This window comes from Pleurodeles waltl, chromosome 4_1 (genome assembly GCF_031143425.1).
Source record: "Pleurodeles waltl isolate 20211129_DDA chromosome 4_1, aPleWal1.hap1.20221129, whole genome shotgun sequence".
Lineage (NCBI taxonomy): Eukaryota > Metazoa > Chordata > Amphibia > Caudata > Salamandridae > Pleurodeles > Pleurodeles waltl.
In genome coordinates, this window is record NC_090442.1 from 72,304,416 (window position 1) to 72,326,548 (window position 22,133).

General features: G+C 48.7%; 1 protein-coding gene across 3 annotated transcripts in view; it reads left to right on the plus strand.

Moving 5' to 3' along the window:
• The first annotated feature begins 2,303 nt into the window (after window positions 1-2,303).
• ST3GAL3 (ST3 beta-galactoside alpha-2,3-sialyltransferase 3) overlaps window positions 2,304-22,133 on the plus strand; it is an 807,542-nt gene continuing 787,712 nt past the window's right edge. For 2 of the 3 annotated variants that reach the window (XM_069227817.1, XM_069227819.1), the window contains exon 1: window positions 2,467-2,594. The gene's annotated coding sequence lies outside the window, so the exon portion shown is untranslated. Of the gene's footprint in view, window positions 2,595-22,133 lie in introns of all 3 variants that reach the window. The other variant, XM_069227820.1, reaches the window with a different exon arrangement.

A 22,133-nucleotide genomic window follows, 5' to 3' on the forward strand; every position in this document is an offset into this window, starting at 1 on the left:
CATTGTTACCAGCCATATCAGATTTGTCCTACTCATCATCTGTGTCCAAGATTTTTGAAATAATTATTCCTTTTGGCACTTCAACAGGTTTGTTTTTTGATTTGCATTTAGAATGCAAATTGCCAGAACTTTTAGAATTATTGGAAGTATTCCCCTCCTTAGCTGGAGGCCTCGGAGGATCTAAATTCTTAATCTGGGTTGAGGAAACCTCACTATTCGATTGTGTGCCGTCATTAGGGATAATTTTATTTTTTGTAGCTACAGATATTAATTTACATTTTCTGCTGTCCCCCACAGAATGGGCCAACAATGTCTGGGACATCATATTTATAACAGTATTTTCAATGTCCCAAGGGTTTGCTCCACAAATATCTGAATAAAATCCTGTAATTCTTGTTTATAGGCTTCCCCATCGTCATTCATGGCAGGCATTCCTGAAGAAACCTTCGGCCGACCCATCAGAACTAACGAATTTCTGGCCCATCTCGCTGCTACCCTACCCCGCCAAAGTACTTTAGAGAGCAATCATCGTACAACTACGGAATTTCATCGAGGCCAACAACTCCCTGGACAACTCCCAGTCTGGCTTTCGCAGCAACCACATCACAGAGACAGCCCTCCTGGCAGCCACAGACGACATCCGATTACTCCTAGGCTGCGGCCACACCGCCGTACTCATACTCCTCGACCTCCCAGCAGCTTTCGACACGGTGTCCCACAGCACCCCGCACACCAGACTCCACGACATAGGAATCTGCAGAAGAGCCCTGGAATGGATCCACTCCTTCCTCTTCTGGAGGACGCAGAGGATCAGACTCCCACCCTACACATCCAGACCCACAGGAGTCAACTGCGGAGTCCCCCCCAAGGATCCTCACTGAGCCCCACACTGTTCAACTTATACATGGCCCTGCTTGCAGCCATCGTCAGCAGCCACGGTATGAACATTGTATTATATGCCAAAGACACACAACTCATCATTTCCCTCACCGAAGACCTGGACACTGCCAAAAGGAACTTCCACTCGAGAATGGAAACTGTCGCCACCTGGATGAGGGAAAGTTGCCTCAAGCTAAACTCCTACAAGACTGAGCTCATTGTCTTCAGACATGCCACCTCAGCTTGTGACGACTCCTGGTGGCCCACATCCCTCAGCGCTCCCCCCTGCACTGACTGAGCACACCCACAACCTAGGCATCGTCCATGACTCCTCCCTATCCATGACTCACCAGGTTAACTCAGTTGCCTCCTCCTGCTGGCACACACTCCGCAAACTTCGGAAGATCTTCAGATGGATCCCAGCAGACTGTCGCAGGACAGTTGCCCACGCCTTAGTCAGAAGCAAGCTTGACTACGGCAATGCCCTCTACATCGGCACCTCAACTAGAAACATCAAAAAAACTACAACTCATCCAGAACGCTACCGCCAGACTCATTCTGGACCTCCCACGCCAAGAACACATCTCCCAACACCTGAGGACCCTCCACTGGCTACTGGTCAAGAAGCAAATCACCTTCAAGCTACTCACCCATACGTATGAGGCCATACACAACCCAGGACCAGCCTAACTGAATCACTGCATCTCCTTCCACACCCCGCCAGATCCCTCCGCTCCACCCAGATGGCCTTGGCCACCATCCCTCGCATCCACAAAACCAACGCAGGAAGACGATCCTTTACCAACGTTGCAGCAAAGAGCTTGAACAACCTCCCCCTGCACCTCAGACAAAGCCCGTCGCTCACCATTATCTGCTACATTATTAAAGCAGGACTAAAAAGCATAATAGGAGCCTCCGGTCTTGACATGAAATAAATATTGGGGTTGTCATTACTTGTCTGAACTAGTTCTGCGTTTGGCTTGGAATGTTTACCTACATTATATAAAGTGGGCCGCCTTACTGAGGTACTGCGCCTGCTGGCCAGATAGTGCCAGATGTTGGAAACGTCCCTCAATAGTGTACAACATCCCTCAGACTACACCTGTATGTAGGAGATATATTTATCTGGTGTTTTTTGGGAACAAGCTGCTTCAGGCAAAAAATAAGTATATTTACAAAAAAGAAAAAATAAGCACGTTTAGAGAGTGATAAACGCATTATACAAAGTGAAAGATATTGGCTGTTATTTATATAAAAGTTTATCCACTGCTGTAAATTATTAAGTGGTGTTATCGGGTGAGGGTACTTAATAACAGTAAAGATTGCAGAGACCTCTGTACACTTTACCAAGATGGCGTTCACCGCTTCCTAAATGACGGGCAGTCTGCCCCCCAGGCTCGGTGTTCGCGTACACCCCAGCTGTCATTGTGCGGGGGCTCGTGAAGCCGCCGACAGCCATCTTACTCTCCCCTCGTCCTCCATCCCGTTATGTGTGATGCGTCCTGACTCTGGGCCGCTGTCACTGGCCCTCTGATTGGCCAATCGCGGGGTCCCCTTCTCTGCCTGCCTCTGTGATTGGTGGGCTGTCCGGGGGGCTCTTGTGGTCCTCGATCCTCACAATGGCGGCGCCCACCGACCTGCAGCCCCCCCGTGCGGCCAGCAGCCCCCACCGCTACTGACCTGGCGAAGGGGGCCCGGCCGGCGCACCCCCACGGGTAAGAGCGAGGAGCAAAGAGGGCAGAGGGTCGGAGAGGAGCAGGGGGAGGGCTGAAGGGGGCCGGGAGGGAGAAAGGGGTCCTGGGGAGGAGGGAGGTCCCGGGGCGGGGGTGACGCACCGGGGCGCAGAACTTCAGGGGGAGCCCTGCGCCGCGGGGGAGTGGTATTCGGGGGCATCTTGAGGAGGGGGGCGGGGGGAGAGCATGGGGGAGGTGAAGGGTGCCTGCTGGAGGGGCTGGGACCCTGGTGGGGGAGGTGTGACCCGGGGGGGGTTAGGTACCGGGGCAGAGGTGCCCAGAGGAAGAGAACGGAGCCCCCAGAGGAGGAGGGGACATCTGGGAAGGGGGGAGGGAGGCCTTCGGGAGGCTGGCCCTGGGGAGAGCATGAGGGGGGCCCTGGGGGGTACACCCCAGGGTGAGGCCTCTGCGGGAGTGCGGTGCCCTGGGGAGCACCCTTCGGAGGGAGAGCAGGAGGTCACCTAGAGGAGGGCAAACTGGCGGCGGGACAGTCTCTAGGGGCGGGGGACCCTGAGGAGAGGATGAGGAGGGCACACTGGTGGAGGCACAATAGTGAGCAGGTGGACAAGGGGCGTGGCACCTCCAAGAGGGAAAACCCCTTAAGAGAGAATGAGGGGTGACCTAAGGAAGGAGGGAGGGGGCACACTTGTCGTGGAATAGTCTCTGTGGATTGGTTACTTTCAGAGAGGAAGGAAGTATCTTAGAAGGGGACACACTGATGGATAGATAGTCTCTGGGGAGAAATACCTTTAGACGAGAGATCCTGTGGAGGGAGAGTCCCAGGGGAGAGGATGAGGGGTAACCTAGAAGAGGATACACTGGTGGAGGGATAGTTTCTAGGTTTGGGATATCTTCAGGATGGAGGGTCCCCGGAGAGAGGATGAGGGGTAACCTAGAGGAGAATACACTGTCAGAGCTAAAGGAGGCACCTTAATTAGGGAGGGGTAGGTAGAAAGGCCCTGTGGAGGGTCTGCGGATCCGTTCGCGAAAGAGGGGACTAAGGGCCAGATATAGCAAAGGTTTTTACCCATTCTGTGTCTATGGGAAAAAGTGTTCGTACATATGGCCCTAAGTGTAGGATATTCTGGTTGTGGGAAGTCTGCTGAAGGGGCGCACCTTCAGGAGGAAGACGCATAGAGGCAGAGTCACTTGGAAGAGGAAGGCGTTGACCCAGGGGCAAACACACTAATATAGGGCAAGGGTGTGTGGTGGGGGTTCTTTTGAGGGATTGGTTCACTTCTATAGGAGAAGGCTGGGGGGGCGACTATATGGGGAGGGGACAAAGGAGGGGTACTTAAGAAGAGGATGTGACATTGGGGGAAGAAGAGGGAAGGCCCTGAACGGGGAGGTTGGTCTTTAATAGAATCAGACCTTGGAGCAGGGTGATCCTTAGGGAGGGCGATCCTAAGGGTGGGGCGGTGGCACAGCGAAGGAAGGAATGAGGACACTTACTAATAGCGATCATTCAGGGGACGAGAGGGAATCAAGGGCAAGATCGCGGAGTGGAGCAAGAGGTGGAACGCCCCAAAGGACGGAAAGGCAGAGGAGTGGGGACATAACACGTGGGCGCGGAGGGGAACTAAAGGGTGGACTTACCTGAGTGTAGAAGGGGGGCGCCCGGCGAAGGTTGATAAGACACACGAGTTCCAATGAAGACTCCATTGTGTTCCCAGAAAGTACAGGTAGGGCAGTGTGAGAAGCAGTGTGGGAGAAAGTGTCTCTCAGTCTTTTCTTCTTACGTGTGACATACTGTTGGTAAATTGTGGCTTCTGGTTTGATCTTTCGACTTATTTTCACCTGCGGTCTGCGGTTAGTAATCCGTTTTGCCGTGGTTTGGGTGTTTAAGCAAGGGAAAAGAGGCATTCGACGTACTGGAGTTTCGTTTAATATTTCTGTAAACTTCGTGCTTGTTTTTTGCACCAGATGCCTCTCGTTAGGTTGTGCATTATCCTAACTATGACTCCTAAACAGGATTCCAGATAAGGTTTTGAAGTGGGAGTATTTTTTTATTTTATTTATGCTTTTGGAAGTCGGAGCAACATAGTGCATGGGCGTAACGCGGCAATTATTATTTTCCACTACTTTAAGCATGTACAAAGTCAAGTTTATGCTTTAATTTTACATCACACTTTAAGCTTTAAATTCACAGTCACTTGAAGACACATGTTTCATTCCAGGCGCTACTTTTATCGGGCAGCAACAGCTGTAGGCATCTTTGTTTGGGGGACTTCACTGATTGAGTGACTGATTGATATGAACGTGTCCCCCGGGCATTGTGTATGGTGGTTGAGAAGACAGTTTTGTGTCCCTTACTGTTTTGTTTTGTTGAGGATGTTGTATGAATACACAAGTACAAGTTAGGTCAGTGAGTTTATCATTCCTTGCTCAGGTTTGTGTGCTCAAACCCCCTGATTGAATGTCTTTTATGCACAGGATTCTAAAGTTTTAGTATATGGAGCTCAGCTGTTTGTTGAGAGTGCTTCCAGCAACCTAAACTGAACTGAAGGAGCTATAATTAAACTTCTGTTTCTTTTCAGACAGGCTGCTTGCTCTTCGGGCCTTGTATACGCGTCAACCAAGTCTGACTAGATGAAAAGCATTAGCAGTCAAAACAAGTGGGAGACCGCTTGTGTTGGAAAGGGCACCCCTAGTGTCTGAACACTGCTGTAGGGAGGCCGCAGCAGTCAAGATTAAATCATTTCTGTAGATGCACCGAGACTCTTAAAACCGAATCTGTCCTCATTATATCATGGGAGGTGTCAGAGTTGACGGTCTGTGACGGGCCGGCTTTAGCACTGCTGGCGCCTGGTGCGACAGTCCACCCCCCCCCCCCCCCCCCCATATGACCTTCTCCTCTGATTCCTCACCACCTGGCAAAAGTGCCCCTCATCTCTCAACAGTCCCTCTCATCAGTCCCTCTCTCACATTCATTTCATTTGTTTGTTGTAAAGGCTGGCTTTACTAATCCGCGCAGTTACCCACATAGAATACAGATCTGTTCTTTGCCACAGACTTACTAACTCTGCGCTATTTTATGGCGAGCCAAAACTGGCAGCAGATGAACCTCTCTCACTCTAGGAGAAATTTTGATTGCACAAGTTCTCTTGACATTTTTGTTCCATACTAAAAGCTGGACGCACAAGGAACTCTGCAGCAGGTGCTTTAAAATTAAAAGTTATTGCTCAACACAGCGCCCCTCCCCACCCACAGGTCAGTGCCCCCCCCCCCCTTTTCAGGTCTCACTAGTTGCACCCCCTAAAGGCGTGGCAAGGTCTGTGGCAACAAGGACAGTCATAGAGTGGCCAGACGTCCCGGATTTCCCCGTACAGTCCCTGTGTGCCGACGCTTTTGTTAATTTTATTTTAAATAAATGTCTCGTTGTTTAGAAAAAGGTCATGTCATCCTGCGAAGCGGATTTGAAAGCTATGCATTCCTTTCCACAAGCACTGCTAAAGTCTGACATTATTTAAGTAATGTATCTGTTTCTGCAGGCAGCACAGGGGGACCCTGCTCCCAGCAGAAAGACAGGGTGGACAGGAGTGGGCAAGGGGCGCCCTACAGTTTCCTGAAGAATATTATTAAGTTATAGTTAACACTTGAACCGTAATGGCAAACTATTTCTATCCGGGACCTCAGAGATACCCCCAGATCCAAGGGTTGGACTAGGTTATATGAATGGTGGATTCCTACACATTGGAATTGCTGCATTCACCAAGTGATAGAAATTATCCAGCATTAAATAATGTAATTCTGGGCAGTGCAGTCTGGGTGCATGACCTCTAGTACATTAATTTGCATCTGACCTCGCATATTAACCGGCAGTCTTTGAAAACCGAGTGTTTTGGGCACCTGTGTCAGCAGAACATTAGAGGTAATTAACTTCTGTTTGTGTACATCCAGTAGTGTGTGCTTTCTTTGAGTGACACAATTAATAACTACAAGGATTACACTGGATTATGTTCAGTATTGTGGCTTGTGCAGTGCTTTGCGTATGACGCATTGTAGACTGGAATACTGTGAACCAGAAAATATATACTGCTTTTTACACCCGTTAATGCTGCTTCAGTTACATGTCACTGTATCATATGCGTTATCTGTTATGTATTCTTTAATGGTTAGTACCTATGGAATAGTGGAGATTTATTTTAAGTCGGGTAATCACGGTGCTGGCTAATGCCTCTAGGTTCTGTTTTGGGCCCCCTAGTTTCACGCGAGAACTGCATAGCGTACAATGATGGTTAATGAATTCGATGAATGCATCAATGTATCCTGTTTTTTTTATCAGAGCAAAGTAATTAAATATTTTGAACCTAGTAATGTGTTTGACTGTGCTTTTCACATTTTACCACATGGAGGTGAGGACTGTGCCAGTTCCAGATCGCCTTCAAAATCCCTGCCAACGTCTTGCTATTTTTTTGTGCACCATTTGTCTGCTATTAAGTTGTCTCTAGACAGGGCTGGAGAGGAGATTTAGAATGGTATTTCTTTTTTTTACTTCATCCCCGTGTGTGGTCGTAGTAACCTGGTTTCTAAGGGGGGAAAGCAACTGTGAACATCTGCCTCACTGTAGAGAGCTTTAAGCTGGCGCAGTGATTTACGTGCGCATTGCTGAGCCTGGCATGTCACTAGTAGCCCAGCAGGGTGAACTCGGCTCCCAGCTAACTCGAGTACTCTGCAAATGAGTGATCTCAGTCCCCAGGGTTCTGCAAAGTCGGTCCTGGAGAGCCGGGTCCATGCCAGGGTTTTAGCATATCCACATTTAGAAAAATGTAGATTTCTGAAACATCTTTTTTTCAGAAAATGCAGCTTTCTGAAACATCTTTTTTTCTAAATGTGGATATGCTAAAAACCTGGCATGGACCCGGCTCTCCAGGACCGACTTTGCAGAACCCTGGTCTAAGGTCCAGTGCTTGGGAATGGCAGAACTGCTGCTTCTTAGCGAAGCCGCCCTCTGTGGGGTGGAGATGCCAGCACATGCATGTCCTGTGTTGCTCTGTGAGTGATGTGCTGTCCCAGGGGTGTCTGCCAGCACATATTGTGAACACCTGCTGGGTCTGTCAGCACATGACGTATTGCCCTGTTGGTGCCTCCCCGTCCACGCGGATGTTGTGTTGATTTTTACACACCCGGTCTGCCAGGAGTGTACCCCGTGGCGCTGTCCCACGTTTTACAGCGCGTGTAAAGTTCTTGGGACAGCTGAGGACTTTGGGGTGGTTTGTCTGGTGTGAGGGAGGTCGTCGGCTGGATGTGCTCTGCCATTACTGCACTCTGGGTGTTGTGCCGCTTCCAGGATGTGCGAAAAACGCCGCTCTCTCCCTGGCTACTTATTACCACAGCAGAGAAGATAAACTAAAACCGCAAGCGCGGTGAGGCGGCAGTATAACCTCGAATACCCGTTTATCTCTCATAGTCTGAGCTGGAGTCCGCCGGGGTCTGGGGAACAGCTTCTCTTATCTCCGACAGGTGAGAGTAAGGGGGAGTAAAGCTTTTCCAGCTTTAGCACTGGTCACTGTATTCTGGCAATGCGTCTTCGCCTGCCCACCCACAGAGCTCCGGGCACGGGGCGGTGCCCTGCCACACCTGACCATTAGGTGCACCGACTGGAAGATGGCACCAGGGGCTCCTTACCACACTTTGGGATGTGCGAAATTTCAGAAATTCATATCCGTTACATTCTTTAAGAAACTTCTCAGTTTTCATGACTTTTTTAAAGTTTCTTATCAGATGTGAGGGTAAATTTGGATACTAAAACAAGTTTATGGGATTGTCACAGCCTAGGTTTTAAAAAAAAAAATAGCTAATGATTTATTACGCCTGAACAGCTGTAGTTTCGCACATCTCTATATTTTGACATCAGTTTTGGTGACGGGCAGATGCGGGGGTCAACAGCTGCACACCGTGTAATGGAGGCTGTTTCACCAGGACTCACAGGACTCCTGTCTCACGTTGGAATGCCCTCTCTTCTGTCCTCCTTTGTTGCTGGCTTGTCTCTGGCTGTTCATTAAGGTTTTCTTCCGCATGGTCGCTGGTCCCGTGATGGGCTTCGGTGGGAATGCGCTGGTACAGTTTTCTAAAGTGGGCGGCTCAGAGTTGACCTTTCTCGGCGCTAGCTCTCTCACGTGCCTCGCATGCACAGACCGCCCCTTGTTCACAGGCCCCGTGGCACGCGCACGCTGAGCCCCGCTGGGCCCCCCTGACCTGCACTTACCTCAGAAATAAAGCGAAAGAGCGAGATGACCGTGTACGGTTTGACATCTCATTATAGAGCCCTCAGGTCCTCACAGCCTGGCCTGGAAAAGATGGGGTCCTTCTCTGTCGGCAGTGCGACCCGAAAAAACTCAGTTATACTGCGCACTCTGCCTCTCACTCCATGTCAGTCCTTCAGTCCCGCTTACTCCTTTACCTGTCTGGAGTTGGCAGTGTGGAACCCTGAATGCCGGGCAGTCTGACCCTCATAAAGTCACTCATGCGATGCGCTTCTTCCACTCACTCCATGTCAGTCCTTCAGTCACGCTTACTCCTTTTTATGACTGAGGCTGGCGCTGTGAAACCCTGAATGATGGACAGTGTGGCCCTCATAAAGTCACTCATGCAGTGCGCTTCTGTCACTCACTCCATGTCAGTCTTTGAGTCACATGTACTCCATTACCTGTCTGTGCCTGGGGCCGACAAGGAGAAACCTTAAATACAGGACAGTGTGGCCCTCCTAAAGTCACTCATGCGGTGCGCTTCTTCCACTCACTCCATGTCAGTCCTTCAGTCACGCTTACTCCTTTACCTGTCTGAGGCTTGGGCTGACAAGTAGAAAACCTAAATACCAGACAGTGTGACCCTCATAAAGTCACACACACTGAGCATTTCTGCCACTCACTCCATGTCAGTCCTTGAGTCACGCTTACTCCTTTACCTGTCTAGAGGTGACAGTGTGGATCCCTGAATGCCGGGCAGTCTGACCATCAAAGTCACACACACTGTGCATTTCTGTCACTCACTCTATGTCAGTCCTTGAGTCACACTTAATCAGTTACCTGTCTGAGGCTGGGGCTGACATGTGAATTTCTGGATGCTGAACAGTGTTGCCGTCATGCCACTCTTACAGGGCACTCAGCCTGTCATTCCACTTTTTGATTCTACTGAAATTAGTTCTATAATGTGCTCGTAGGTTTCCAGCCAGCCTTCTTCACCCATTCAGCTGTTATTGCGTTAATCACATTTTTCTTCCGCAAACTACAGCTTGAAGGAAAGGGTCGGCCCGCTTTAGCCATTGGCTGACGTGTGTGAAGGGCTACATTCTGCTCCCTCACACGTTTTCAGAAGGAGCACTTCTACACACAATGTAGTTCCCTCACATTCTAGTGAGTCCTATCCAAACGTGTACCAAATATATATTTTTGCTTTTGGGCATTTTTAGGCTCTGCCGGTGGCGTAACAAAGGCTCCTGCGGTGCTCCAGGGGGTCTCCTCAGTGTAGTATCCTGGCCTGAGAGCTCCTGAGTGAGCCCTGGAGTGGGCCTCTCCCTGTTCCTTGCAGGGGTTCCCCCCCTCAGTTTCGTTACGTCACTGGGTGTAGCCGGCACTGCGCTTGCACTGTGCTTGCAAAGTCTTATGTTAGTAAAAAAAAAAAAAAATCCTTAAAGGGACCCAGAACCCGCCCTTCGGCCCTTTCTTACCTGAACTTCCCATTTATTCATTCAAACGTTGCTCCAACTTACTTGCTTTTTATTGGCTAGCAGGACACGTTGTGCTCTTCTGTTCTGCTTTTGCTGTCACATGGAGTGTGGCCGAAGTACACTTTCCGTTTTTTTTGTTGATTGGTTACTTGTTAGTGTTTGTACACAAAAAAATGAACTGACCGCAAGTCAATTTACGTTGAAATGTGTGTAAACATGTCGGCCGTCTTGCAAGGGAGTGTTGAGCTCAGATGTAAAGCAAGTAGCGAGTGGGGTCATTATGTTGTGTTTTTCATTTCTTAATAATTACATTAGTGATGAATAACAGGGGTAAATATTAAAATCATTTTTGGGTTCCTTTCTTAAATTATCACTCGTTAAAAAAAGGAAGAAGTTATTTGTGTAATTGGGCAACGTTTTATTTCGAATTGTTATTCTCTCTGTGACTTATTAACAGGCAGTCACAAGTGCAGTTATCCAGCAGGCACTACAGTCACGATTTGAATGGGGCAGCAGGTGCAGTTGCACCAGGGCCAAAAGTTGACAGAACTCCTCTGAATACCAGATTTTGCTATATTTAACTACTAAACAGGCAGTCACGAGTGCAGTTACCTTTCAGGCATTAGGGTGATGAATGGTGAAGCAGGTGCAGTGGCACCAGGGCCAAAGGGTGTCAGAACCCGTCTAAACACACATTATTTCTAAATTTTGCTACTAAACAGGCTGTCACAAGTGCAGTTATCTAGCAGGCACTAGGGTCATGCTTTGTAGTGGCACTGGGGCAAAAGTTGTCATAACCCTTCTAAACATAGATTATTGCTATATTTTACTACTAAGCAGACTGTCACAAGTTCAGGTACCTTGCAGGTATTAGGGTCAAGATTTTAGTAGTGCAGCAGGTGCAGTGACACTAGGGACCAAAGCTCTAGGCCCCCCACTAAACACTGGTTATTGCCATATTTTACAAGTAAACCGGCAGTCACAAGTGCAGATTCTGTGCAGGTAATAGTCATGATTTGAATGGTGCAGCAGATGCTGTGGCATTGGAGCCAAAAGTTGTCATAACTCCTCTAAGCACCAAATATTGCAATATTCTACTACTAAACCGGCAGTCACAAGTGCAGTGATCCTGCAGGCGCTACGGACATGATTTTAATGTGGCACTGGTGCCACAAGGTGTCAGAACCTCTCTAAACACAGATCATTTCTAAATGTTACTACTTAACAGCAGTTGCAAGTGCAGTGGTCCAGCAGGTGCAGTGACACCAGGACCAAAAGCTCTAGCTCTAGGAACCCCTCTAAACACCAAATATTGCAATATTCTACTACTAAACGGGCAGTCACAAGTGCAGTGATCCTGCAGGCACTACGGACATGGTTTTAATGTGGCACCGGTGCCACAAGGTGTCAGAACCTCTCTAAACACAGATCATTTGTAAATTTTACTACTAAACAGCAGTTGCAAATGCAGTGGTCCAGCAGGTGCAGTGACACCAGGACCAAAAGCTCTAGGAACCCCTCTAAACACCAAATATTGCTATATTCTACTACTAAACAGGCAGTCATGTGCAGTTATCTTGCAGGCGCTACTGACATGGTTTTAATGTGGCACCGGTGCCACAAGGTGTCAGAACCTCTCTAAACACAGATCATTTCTAAATTTTACTACTAAACAGCAGTTGCAAGTGCAGTGGTCCAGCAGGTGCAGTGACACCAGGACCAAAAGCTCTAGCTCTAGGAACCCCTCTAAACACCAAATATTGCAATATTCTACTACTAAACGGGCAGTCACAAGTGCAGTGATCCTGCAGGCACTACGGACATGGTTTGAATGTGGCACCGGTGCCACAAGGTGTCAGAACCTCTCTAAACACAGATCATTTCTAAATTTTACTACTAAACAGCAGTTGCAAGTGCAGTGGTCCAGCAGGTGCAGTGACACCAGGACCAAAAGCTCTAGGAACCCCTCTAAACACCAAATATTGCTATATTCTACTACTAAACAGGCAGTCACGTGCAGTTATCTTGCAGGCGCTACGGACATGTTTTTAATGTGGCACCGGTGCCACAAGGTGTCAGAACCTCTCTAAACACAGATAATTTCTAAATGTTGCTACTAAACAGGTGGAAGTGTGGTGGTGCAGCAGGTGCAGTGACACCAGGGCCAAAAGCTCTAGGAACCCCTCTAAACACCAAATATTGCTATATTCTACTACTAAACAGGCAATCACGTGCAGTTATCTTGCAGGCGCTACAGACATGTTTTTAATGTGGCACCGGTGCCACAAGGTGTCAGAACCTCTCTAAACACAGATCATTTCTAAATGTTACTACTAAACAGGTGGAAGTGCGGTGGTGCAGCAGGTGCAGTGACACCAGGGCCAAAAGCTCTAGGAACCCCTCTAAACACCAAATATTGCTATATTCTACTACTAAACAGGCAGTCACAGGTGCAGTTATCTTGCAGGAGTTAGGTCATGATTTTAATGGTGCTGTGGCACTGGGGCAAAAGTTGTCTTAGCTCCTCTAAACACAAAATATTGCAATATTTGACCACTGAACAGGCAGTCACAGTTGTGGTTACCTTGCAGTTCAAAGGGGCATGATTTGAAAGGTGCAGCAGGTGCAGTGGCACTTTACTAACTAATCATTTCTATACTCCAATGCAATGCCATATTGAATAAGGTACAAATGACAAGTTTGGAACCCTGGGATATTTATTCCGTATACATCGCAACATAAACAACTATTAACGTCTTATCAACTTTAAAACAAACATTATTATATCCTTTCTCTAATATTTCTTATCCAGTTAGTAAGACAGAATGCAAAAGAAAAAACAACGGTGAAACCTATCGGCTTTGCCAGTTCTCGTTCATATTGGCAAGGGTCCCGCAGATACAGCAAGTATACATTCTTAAAAAAAGCATGGCAAAGCAAGCACTGGCAAAGATAAAGGTTGGTAGGTAAAGCCAGGCCTACTGGCTTTGTCAATACTTTTTTTGATAAGTCCGTCTATCAGTTTATAAGGCGAGCGAAGGAACATAGGGCGGCAAATGGAACAAAAACAGTGATGAGTAAGCTGGAAAGGGAAGAGTACAGGAGCAGTGAAGGAGAGGGGGCTCGGATCCGTCTCATGGCAGGGACAGTACATGAGCCAAAAGTCACGTGCGGTCTCTGTTACTACTAAATACATGGTGGCGAGGCCTTCTCGGAGGGCGATCAGTGCTGTGTGTGTTTCACAATCGGTCTTTGTTGCAGGAGGTTCTGTGCGCTCTTTAGGTCTGTTTGAAGAGAGCTTCAGTCTCTGGACTGCATGTTTAACAGAAGGGCCCAGTGTTCATGGACTTGAAAGCATGCCGCTCTCCTGCAGGCATCGCCGGAGCGCCCCCTCTCCGCAGTGGCCGCCCAGGCCAGCCTGTCAGGTAGCCCACACACTGTGGAATGCACACCAGCGCATAGAGCACTGCATCCTGGCCTTTGTGTAAGGGAATCCTTGCAGGAGGGGAGCACCCCCATCATGCTATTAGGGAGTTCTCGAAGGACCCCGCCCTCAGTTTGTCAGCTACACACATGGTGCCTGAGCAAAGTGTAAATGTCTGCAATTGGTTAATCATCAGGTCTAAAGTCCGCTTGGAGGCTTTAATCTATGGAGCCATTCGAAGCTCCATGGTGACAAAGATGTTTTCCTTTTTGAATCGTAAAGTAAATGTATTGAGTTTTGAACAGCGTCCTTTTCAGTGACATATAAAAACGTTTCCACTGGTACTGGAGTACCTGTTACTAAAATGTATTTTTTTTTAAAGTACTTGTTTTATTCTGAGCTCTATATCGTTTTGTGACAGCCTGTCTTTTACTGCGTGTCATACAGTTTTAAATTATGACTTGCATTTTTACAGTGCTTTGTGTTACAAGCTGGGACTTCATAGCACAATAAATATACACGTCACTTTTCCCCATTGCACCAACCAGAATTCAGTTCCGCGACTCTGGCCTCCGACATCTACAGTGATCGCATCAACCCAGTGAGGTTTCATAACGTGAGAGAGAGCATTCCCAACCATTGGTTCAATTTCCATTTATTTTAAGCTTAAGGTTTCTGCATTATTTTATATGCAGCTCGTTAAAGGTGAAAAAAAACCCAGCAAAATACAGAAGATTTTGTTCTGTATAGCCACTTCTTTCACCCCAGCACCGCAGCCTCAGAAGCACAGTTGTAGTATGTTTTATGTATTTTAACCGCCGGGTGTAGATGAAGGCATTTACTCCCTCCTTGCAACACAGCCACTGATCCTGGGGGAAGGGAGGGGCACACCCAGGGCACAGTCCTAAACAAGCATTTGCAATGCATCGGGTCTCGCGTTTGCTCGTGTTAGAGCTGATAGCGTTGTAAACTACTAACCCGACTTTTCACTGGTGATGAAATCTATCGTCAAAAGTGCATTTATGTACGTAACCGGAAAAAGTGCAATTAACTGTGTAACAGGGCCGATATTATGTAAAGCGCTCGACTTCTGCCAAGTGAGATCGTGCTGGGAAAATAGAGAAAAAGTAGTCCACGAGCCGGACAGAAAACAGCGAGCCTCGCATGTTTTCTGTACTTGGTCGATGCGCTCGAGGAGGGCAATCCACCGGAAAAGGCATAACACATGCATGCCTTCAACTAATGGAATCAAGCAGATTCTAGCAGGCAAGCTCACAATCCAATGACGGACACTGACGTGATGTGGACGGGTCTCCGAGCCCTTTTTAATTACTAAAGCGTCTCGCTTAGCGAAACGCATGTGCAAGCGCATGCAACGCAGGCTCGACCCTAAAAAAAGAAGTGGGGGACTAACCAAGTGAAGCATTATGCAGTAACATCAAGGCATGTGACGCCGCATGTGGCAAAACAGGAAGTGACATCACGACTCATAACTTTACAGTAAGTGGCATCATAAGAAGTGACATCAGATCTTAAGACCTTACACATGTTTAGCAGGTCTATCGTAAGTACATTTGAGCGCATTACGAGTATACATGCAAACACTCCTGATTTAGACAGAAGACTCACGTTTTTGTAACTTAAACATAAAATTATGTTGACACTTGTCAGCGTATAGCTTCCTTTACCCAAAGACTGAACAAACAATATCCACCAGGCATAATAGTCCACATAGAGCACATTTTCATGTAGATGAAATTACTTTAGCTGCTTGCTCATGAAACACCTACCTGAATCAAGTTAACACCCTAGCATTCGTGTTTTTTTATTTTTTATTTATTTATTTTTTTAAACCGATCATCGCAACTGGGATTTGTGTGGCACTGTAAATCACTAAATCGATTTAGCATCAGGGTTGTGCCAGAAAAGTGACACAAACCTGAGGCAAAATCTGCACCTCAACTTACACATTTGTTTTTTAAAGTCTCTGTCACACACTACTGCTATTCATTCTTTGTTGTGCTTGTCTTAAATGCTTCATTTTTATTGGTGCATGTTGTGAAACGTCCCTCCTTTGTGTGAGGCTATTTCACTAAGTGAACATTTTTGTTGGCCATCACTCTACGTCACGCTTCTTTCTGTTACAACATGTGATGGCCCCATCTCTGGTTTCAGTTAGCCCTTTATTTCATTTGCGATCCTTTCTAGACATTCATGCAGGGAGCCAACAACTCTCGTGCTCGTGCTGATGGCGGCCGTGGCACTTTGAATTGACTCGCTTATGACAACTGTTTTACTTTTTGTTTTCAGTTTATGTGGCAAGAAAAGTCCAGTTAGGAATTCACAACGCTAATAGCTCTAACTCGAGCAAGTGCCATACCCATTGCATTGCAAATGCTTGTTTCTTCTGTTGGGATTTTAACGTGTAAGCGGGCCCGTGAGATAATTGGACTGCAGCGTGAGAGAGAGCAAAAGAGGCTTGTAACAGGCCACAGAGACCTAGCTGCTTGCTAGACGAGGAACCTTGATCCGGCAGCACAAGTGCCCCTTGCAGATTATCTGCTGGATATACTAGGTTTAATCTAAGAAACATGGCAACGATGTGGATATTTGTGCCCAGAAAGCACACCATTATTTTTTTCAGTCCTATAAAGATAAAACCCTTACTCTAAGAACTTAGATTGGCCGCTTTTATCTGAGGGAGGGATACACATCCTTGTCAACCAACTACCGGTTGCAGTATTTTCAAGACTGCAAGCTAAAAACCTGGATGACTCCAGTGAATCACATCCTGCCCTGCAGAAGGCCTGCAGCTTGTTGAGTTCTGCAAGGTCAAAATATGTGTAGCAGTATATATGAGATACTCCATTGTTGGCGTTACTTGTCTTACACTAGTGCTCACTGCAGTCACGTACAGAATTCTACTACATTAGAAAAGTGAAACAAAATCATTCGAACTAACAAAGTCTGCACACAGCAGCGGTATTGTTATAACGAACTGCAAATTGCAATTCACTTGTTGCCTTAGGCGGTTCTCGCAGCCATATATTGAATCTTGTGTTTTTATCATCTAATGACTCCAGCGGTGGTTCAAGCTCAGGAACAGTACGTTTAGAGACAGGGAGACTATGTGTGTATGAAACATGTGCTGCATTTCCGGAGAGCACCCCGATGTTTGAGTTGTGTACTCCTAGAAGGTGCGCGACCTCTGTGCTTGGCACGTGGTTGTGTATGTTTTTGGCGTGAAAAGGGGCACTTGGTTGAATGTGTGTGACCTAAGCGTGGGGTGAGGTGGCTCTTGGGTGGGCAGGCAGACCTAACAGGAAGCACGATGCAGGCATTAGCCCTGCAAGTACCCTCTTATGCTACCCATGTAAGAGCTCCGCGGTGGGCCACTTGCCAGGTGTACGGATGCCTGAGTGAGAGTGCCCGACCAAAGCTTGGCATGAGAGAGAGGGTTCTCATTACCAGTTTGAAACACAACCCGATGCCCAATTGAAAGTCCCCGGCTTTCAGCGAGCATCAGCTTGGTGCCAGTCCCTGGACCATGCAGATCTCTTGCGCACCACCTGCTGTGTCGCTGGTGTCTGGAGACCAAAATCCACGTCACCCCTGACAGCACCCGCTACAGGAGGAGCCATTCAGAGGAATCCAGTTCTTTAAGGAGTATCTGCAGATTGAATATTTATTTACATTTCTGTGATGTGAGCGACCCAGCTTGACACGAAGATTCAGTATTGGTCACTTATCCTTGCAGCAAAAGTGTGGTTCCATTGTAATCCTGGTGCAAAGTGGCATACCTCAGGCTGTTGTGCTTGAGCCCAGAGCATAGGGACATGTTTGATGGTGTTGGGCTTGGGCCCGGTGCAAAGGGACATGATTAGTGAGTGGTCTTGGGCCCAGTGCAGTGAGATATGATTGGTGGTGTTGGGATTGGCCCGGTGCAAAGGGACATGATTGGTAGTGTTGGGTGTGGGCCTATTGCAAAGGGACATGATTGGCAGTGTTGGGTGTGGGCCTATTGCAAAGGGACATGATTGGTAGTGTTGGGTGTGGGCCTATTGCAAAGGGACATGATTGGAGCCCTTGAGGTGGTCCCTAGCGCGAAGGGACATACTGAGCAGTATCATTGAGTTTTTGGCCTGTTGCAACTGGACATGCTCTGTGTCACTGAGAATGGGTTGGTGAAAAGGGATATTCTCTGTGTCGTTAAACTTGGGCCCGATGAAGAGGGGCAAACTTGGTGACCTTAAGTTTGTAGAGCTATAACCTGGCATTAAAGTTCTATTTATAACCATTAAAGACATATATGCAATGCTCCTACGTTTCATGTTGGATTTGCCTCCTTACAGGGTGGAGCAGAATTTATTAACAGCAATATTAATTCAAAGAATAGCTGTGGCTTGTGCTGACGCCCACCACTTTTTATTTCCAAGTAGCAGCTTTAAATCAGTCAACAGAATTTGAATTTCTTAACATTTTTTATTAAGGTTTTCTCAGGTAGTGTTTGTCAGGGCTTGCTCATGAATATTATCAATCAGTTTCATTTCATGTTAGAGACAAAATAGGTTGGGAAGAATTTACTGTTATGAGATTATGTACCAGAAGTAGCATGGATTCTCGATGGACTCAAAACTTAATCAGACTGTATTGTATGTCTACATTGGGATCTATACGGGCACTTCTGACTGAGCAGCCTGTGCGTTAAAAGAAATCTCCAGTCTTTGTGGGATGTCCCAGGGTCCTTTAGAGCAGTACAGCAACCTGAGCTTCAGAAGATATCTTCAAACCTTCTCATGAGACGTCCCAGGGTACTTCAGGACAGCAACCTGAATTTCAGAAGAAATCTCCAAACCCTCTCTTTGTGGGATGTCTCCGGGTCCTTCAAAGCAGGGACGCTGCCTGTGCTTCACCTCGTTGGACGTCCCAGGATGCTTCAGTGCGGCAGCCTGAGCTTCAAAAGAAATCTCCAAACCCTCTCCCAATCCCAGGGTCCTACAGAGCAGAACAGCCTGGGCTACAGAAGACATTTTCTGACGTGGGACGTCCTACGGCCCTTCAGAGCAGCAGCCTGAGCTACAAAAGAAATCTTCAAACCTTCTCCTCATCCCAGGGTCCTACAGAGCAGAACGGCCTGAGCTACAGAAGACATTTTCTGACATGGCACGTCCTAGGGCCCTTCAGAACAGCCTGAGCTTCAGAAGACCTCTCCACACCACCTTGGGTCCTTCAGAAGAAGCAGCAGCCTAAGCTACAAAATAAATCTCCAAACCTTCTCCTTGTGGGACGTCCCAGGGCCCTGGAGGGCAGCAGCCTGTGCTACAGAATACATCTCCAAACCTTCTCCTTGTGGGGCATCCCGGGGTCCTTCAGAAAAGGCAGCAGGCTGAGCTTCAGGAGAAATGTTCAAACCCTCTCCAGGTGGGACGTCCCAGGGTCCTTGAGGGCAGCAGCCTGAGCTACAGAAGAAATCTCCAAACACTCTACTCGGGGGGGATGTCCCAGGGTCCTTCAGAAGAGGCAACAAGCTGAGCTTCAGAAGAAATCTCCAAATCCTCTCACTGTGGGGCATACCAGGGTCCTTCAGAGCAGCAGCCTGAGCTACAAAAGAAATCTCCAAACCTTCTCCTGGTTCGACTTCCAGTGTCCTTCAGAAGAAGCAGCAGGCCGAGCTTCTGAAGAAATCTCCCAGTGCTATCCTGGTGGGACATCCCAGGGTCCTTCAGAGGAGACAACTGCCTGAGCTTCAGAAGAAATCTCCAAACCATTTCCTCATGGGACGTCCCAGGGTTCTTGAGGGCAGCAGCCTGAGTACAGAAGAAATCTCAAAACCCTCTCCTCGTGGGACGTCCCAGGGCCCTTCAGAAGAGGCAGCAGGCTGAGCTTCAGAAGAAATCTCCAAACCCTCTCATTGTGGGACGTCCCAGGGTCCTTCAGAGCAGCAGCCTGAGCTACAGAAAAAATCTCCAAAACCTCTCCTCGTGGGATGTCCCAGGGTCCTTCCGAGGAGGCATCTCCTGAGCTTCAGAAGAAATCTCCTAACGCTCTCTTTTTGGAACGTCCTGGATCTTCGGGGAAGAAGATGAGATGTGTATGCAAGAACCGGTGATTCAGGGTATGTGCGATTGTTGTGTAAGTTATGGAGGACATGTTTTTCTAATTACTGTTATTATATCTTGAGATGGGTTCTGGAATAGTATAACCCAAGCATGCACTTGATATTCGACTTGCTTACTAAGTATGGGTTTTTGGGAAGCGAGGAACAGTTCACAGTTAGGTGCAGTATTAATTAAATGAAAAATAACTTCCAGCTGTTTGCTGAAGGATAACATGAAAGTTTGTTTTGGCACAGTGTCCAGGCCATACGTAACCCATCCCTCCTCGACATCCGTACTGGATGCAGGATTCTGTCCGAGAGATGTGTGGATTCAATGGTCGTCTTGTTGACGCCTTGGCCCCTGGGTGGAGTCCACACAGAGTGCTGTTCTCTAGGAGCTGGAACACGTCACGGTGGCACAGAGGTGCCTTCAAGGAGGGCGAGATGCAGGCATGGGCAACTGTAGCGCCATTATCAAGAAGAGCCCTTACTGGCTGCCAGCACGAGACGAGACAGCGGCTGCAAGTAAGAATATACTTTTCATGTAGCGCAGGGCTTGAACTCGGGCGCCTCAAGGCACTTTTGCTATAATATCTATGAAATGTGATGAAATAAGGATGCCGGTGGCCTTCGTGAATGTGCAAACTCCTAACTGTGTGTGACCTCAACAGTTTTGCATTTGCCCCTGCTCCTTCCTCTGTCTCTCCTTGTGCACTTTATCTTTCGTTGTCTGTTCTTTTGTTCCAAACCATCCTCACTGACAGTCCTTGAGGTGTCTCAAGCTCCTCGCACGATTCTGATATCTCAACCCCTTATGTTGTCTGTCCCGGTGTGCCAGGCTTCTCAGTGTGTATTTGTACGTAAAATCTGTCCAAACGTGTGCCCCATGTTTCTCAGACTTCACACTGGCGGTGGGTGTGTCCCAGTCTCCCTGCGCCCCAAGCTCCTCACGCTGTCAGGCCTCGGGCCCTCGTGCTCTAAGCTCCTCACACTTTCAGGCCACGGGCCCTCGTGCTCTAAGCTCCTCACACTTTCAGGCCACGTGCTCCGGGCTCCTCGTGCCGTAAGCTCCTCACACTGTCATATGACATGTCCCAAGCTCCTCGTGCCCCAAGCTCCTCGTGCCCCAAGCTCCTCGTGCCCCAAGCTCCTCACGCTGTCAGGCCTCGGGCCCTCGTGCTCTAAGCTCCTCACACTTTCAGGCCACGTGCTCCGGGCTCCTCGTGCCGTAAGCTCCTCACACTGTCATATGACATGTCCCAAGCTCCTCGTGCCCCAAGCTCCTCACGCTGTCAGGCCTCGGGCCCTCGTGCTCTAAGCTCCTCACACTTTCAGGCCACGTGCTCCGGGCTCCTCGTGCCGTAAGCTCCTCACACTGTCATATGACATGTCCCAAGCTCCTCGTGCCCCAAGCTCCTCACGCTGTCAGGCCTCGGGCCCTCGTGCTCTAAGCTCCTCACACTTTCAGGCCATGTGCTCCGGGCTCCTCGTGCCCTAAGCTCCTCACACTGTCAGGCCACGTGCCCAGGATCCTTGTGCCGTAAGCTCCTCACACTGTCAGGTGACATGTCCCAAGCTCCTCACGCTGTCAGGCCGCGGGCCCTCGTGCTCTAAGCTCCTCACACTTTCAGGCCGCGTGCTCCTAGCTCCTCGTGCCGTAAGCTTCTCACACTGTCAGGTGACATGTCCCAGGCTCCTGGTGCCCCAAGCTCCTCACACTGTCCGGCCACGTGCCCGGGATCCTCGTGCCCTAAGCTCCTCACACTGTCAGGCCACGTGCCTGGGATCCTTGTGCCCTAAGCTCCTCACACTGTCAGGTGACATGTCCCAAGCTCCTTGTGCCCCAAGCTCCTCACACTGTCAGGCCACGTGCTCGGGATCCTCGTGCCCTAAGCTCCTCACACTGTCAGGTGACATGTCCCAGACTCCCTGCGCCCCAAACTCCTCATGCTGTCAGACCTCGGGCCCTCGTGCTCTAAGCTCCTCACACTTTCAGGCCACGTGCTCCGGGCTCCTCCTGCCGTAAGCTCCTCACACTGTCAGGTGACATGTCCCAAGCTCCTCGTGCCCCAAGCTCCTCGTGCCCCAAGCTCCTCACGCTGTCAGGCCTCGGGCCCTCGTGCTCTAAGCTCCTCACACTTTCAGGCCACGTGCTCCAGGCTCCTCGTGCCGTAAGCGCCTCACACTGTCAGGTGACATGTCCCAAGCTCCTCGTGCCCCAAGCCCCTCACGCTGTCAGGCCTCGGGCCCTCGTGCTCTAAGCTCCTCACACTTTTTCAGGCCACGTGCTCTGGGCTCCTCGTGCCGTAAGCTCCTCACACTGTCAGGTGA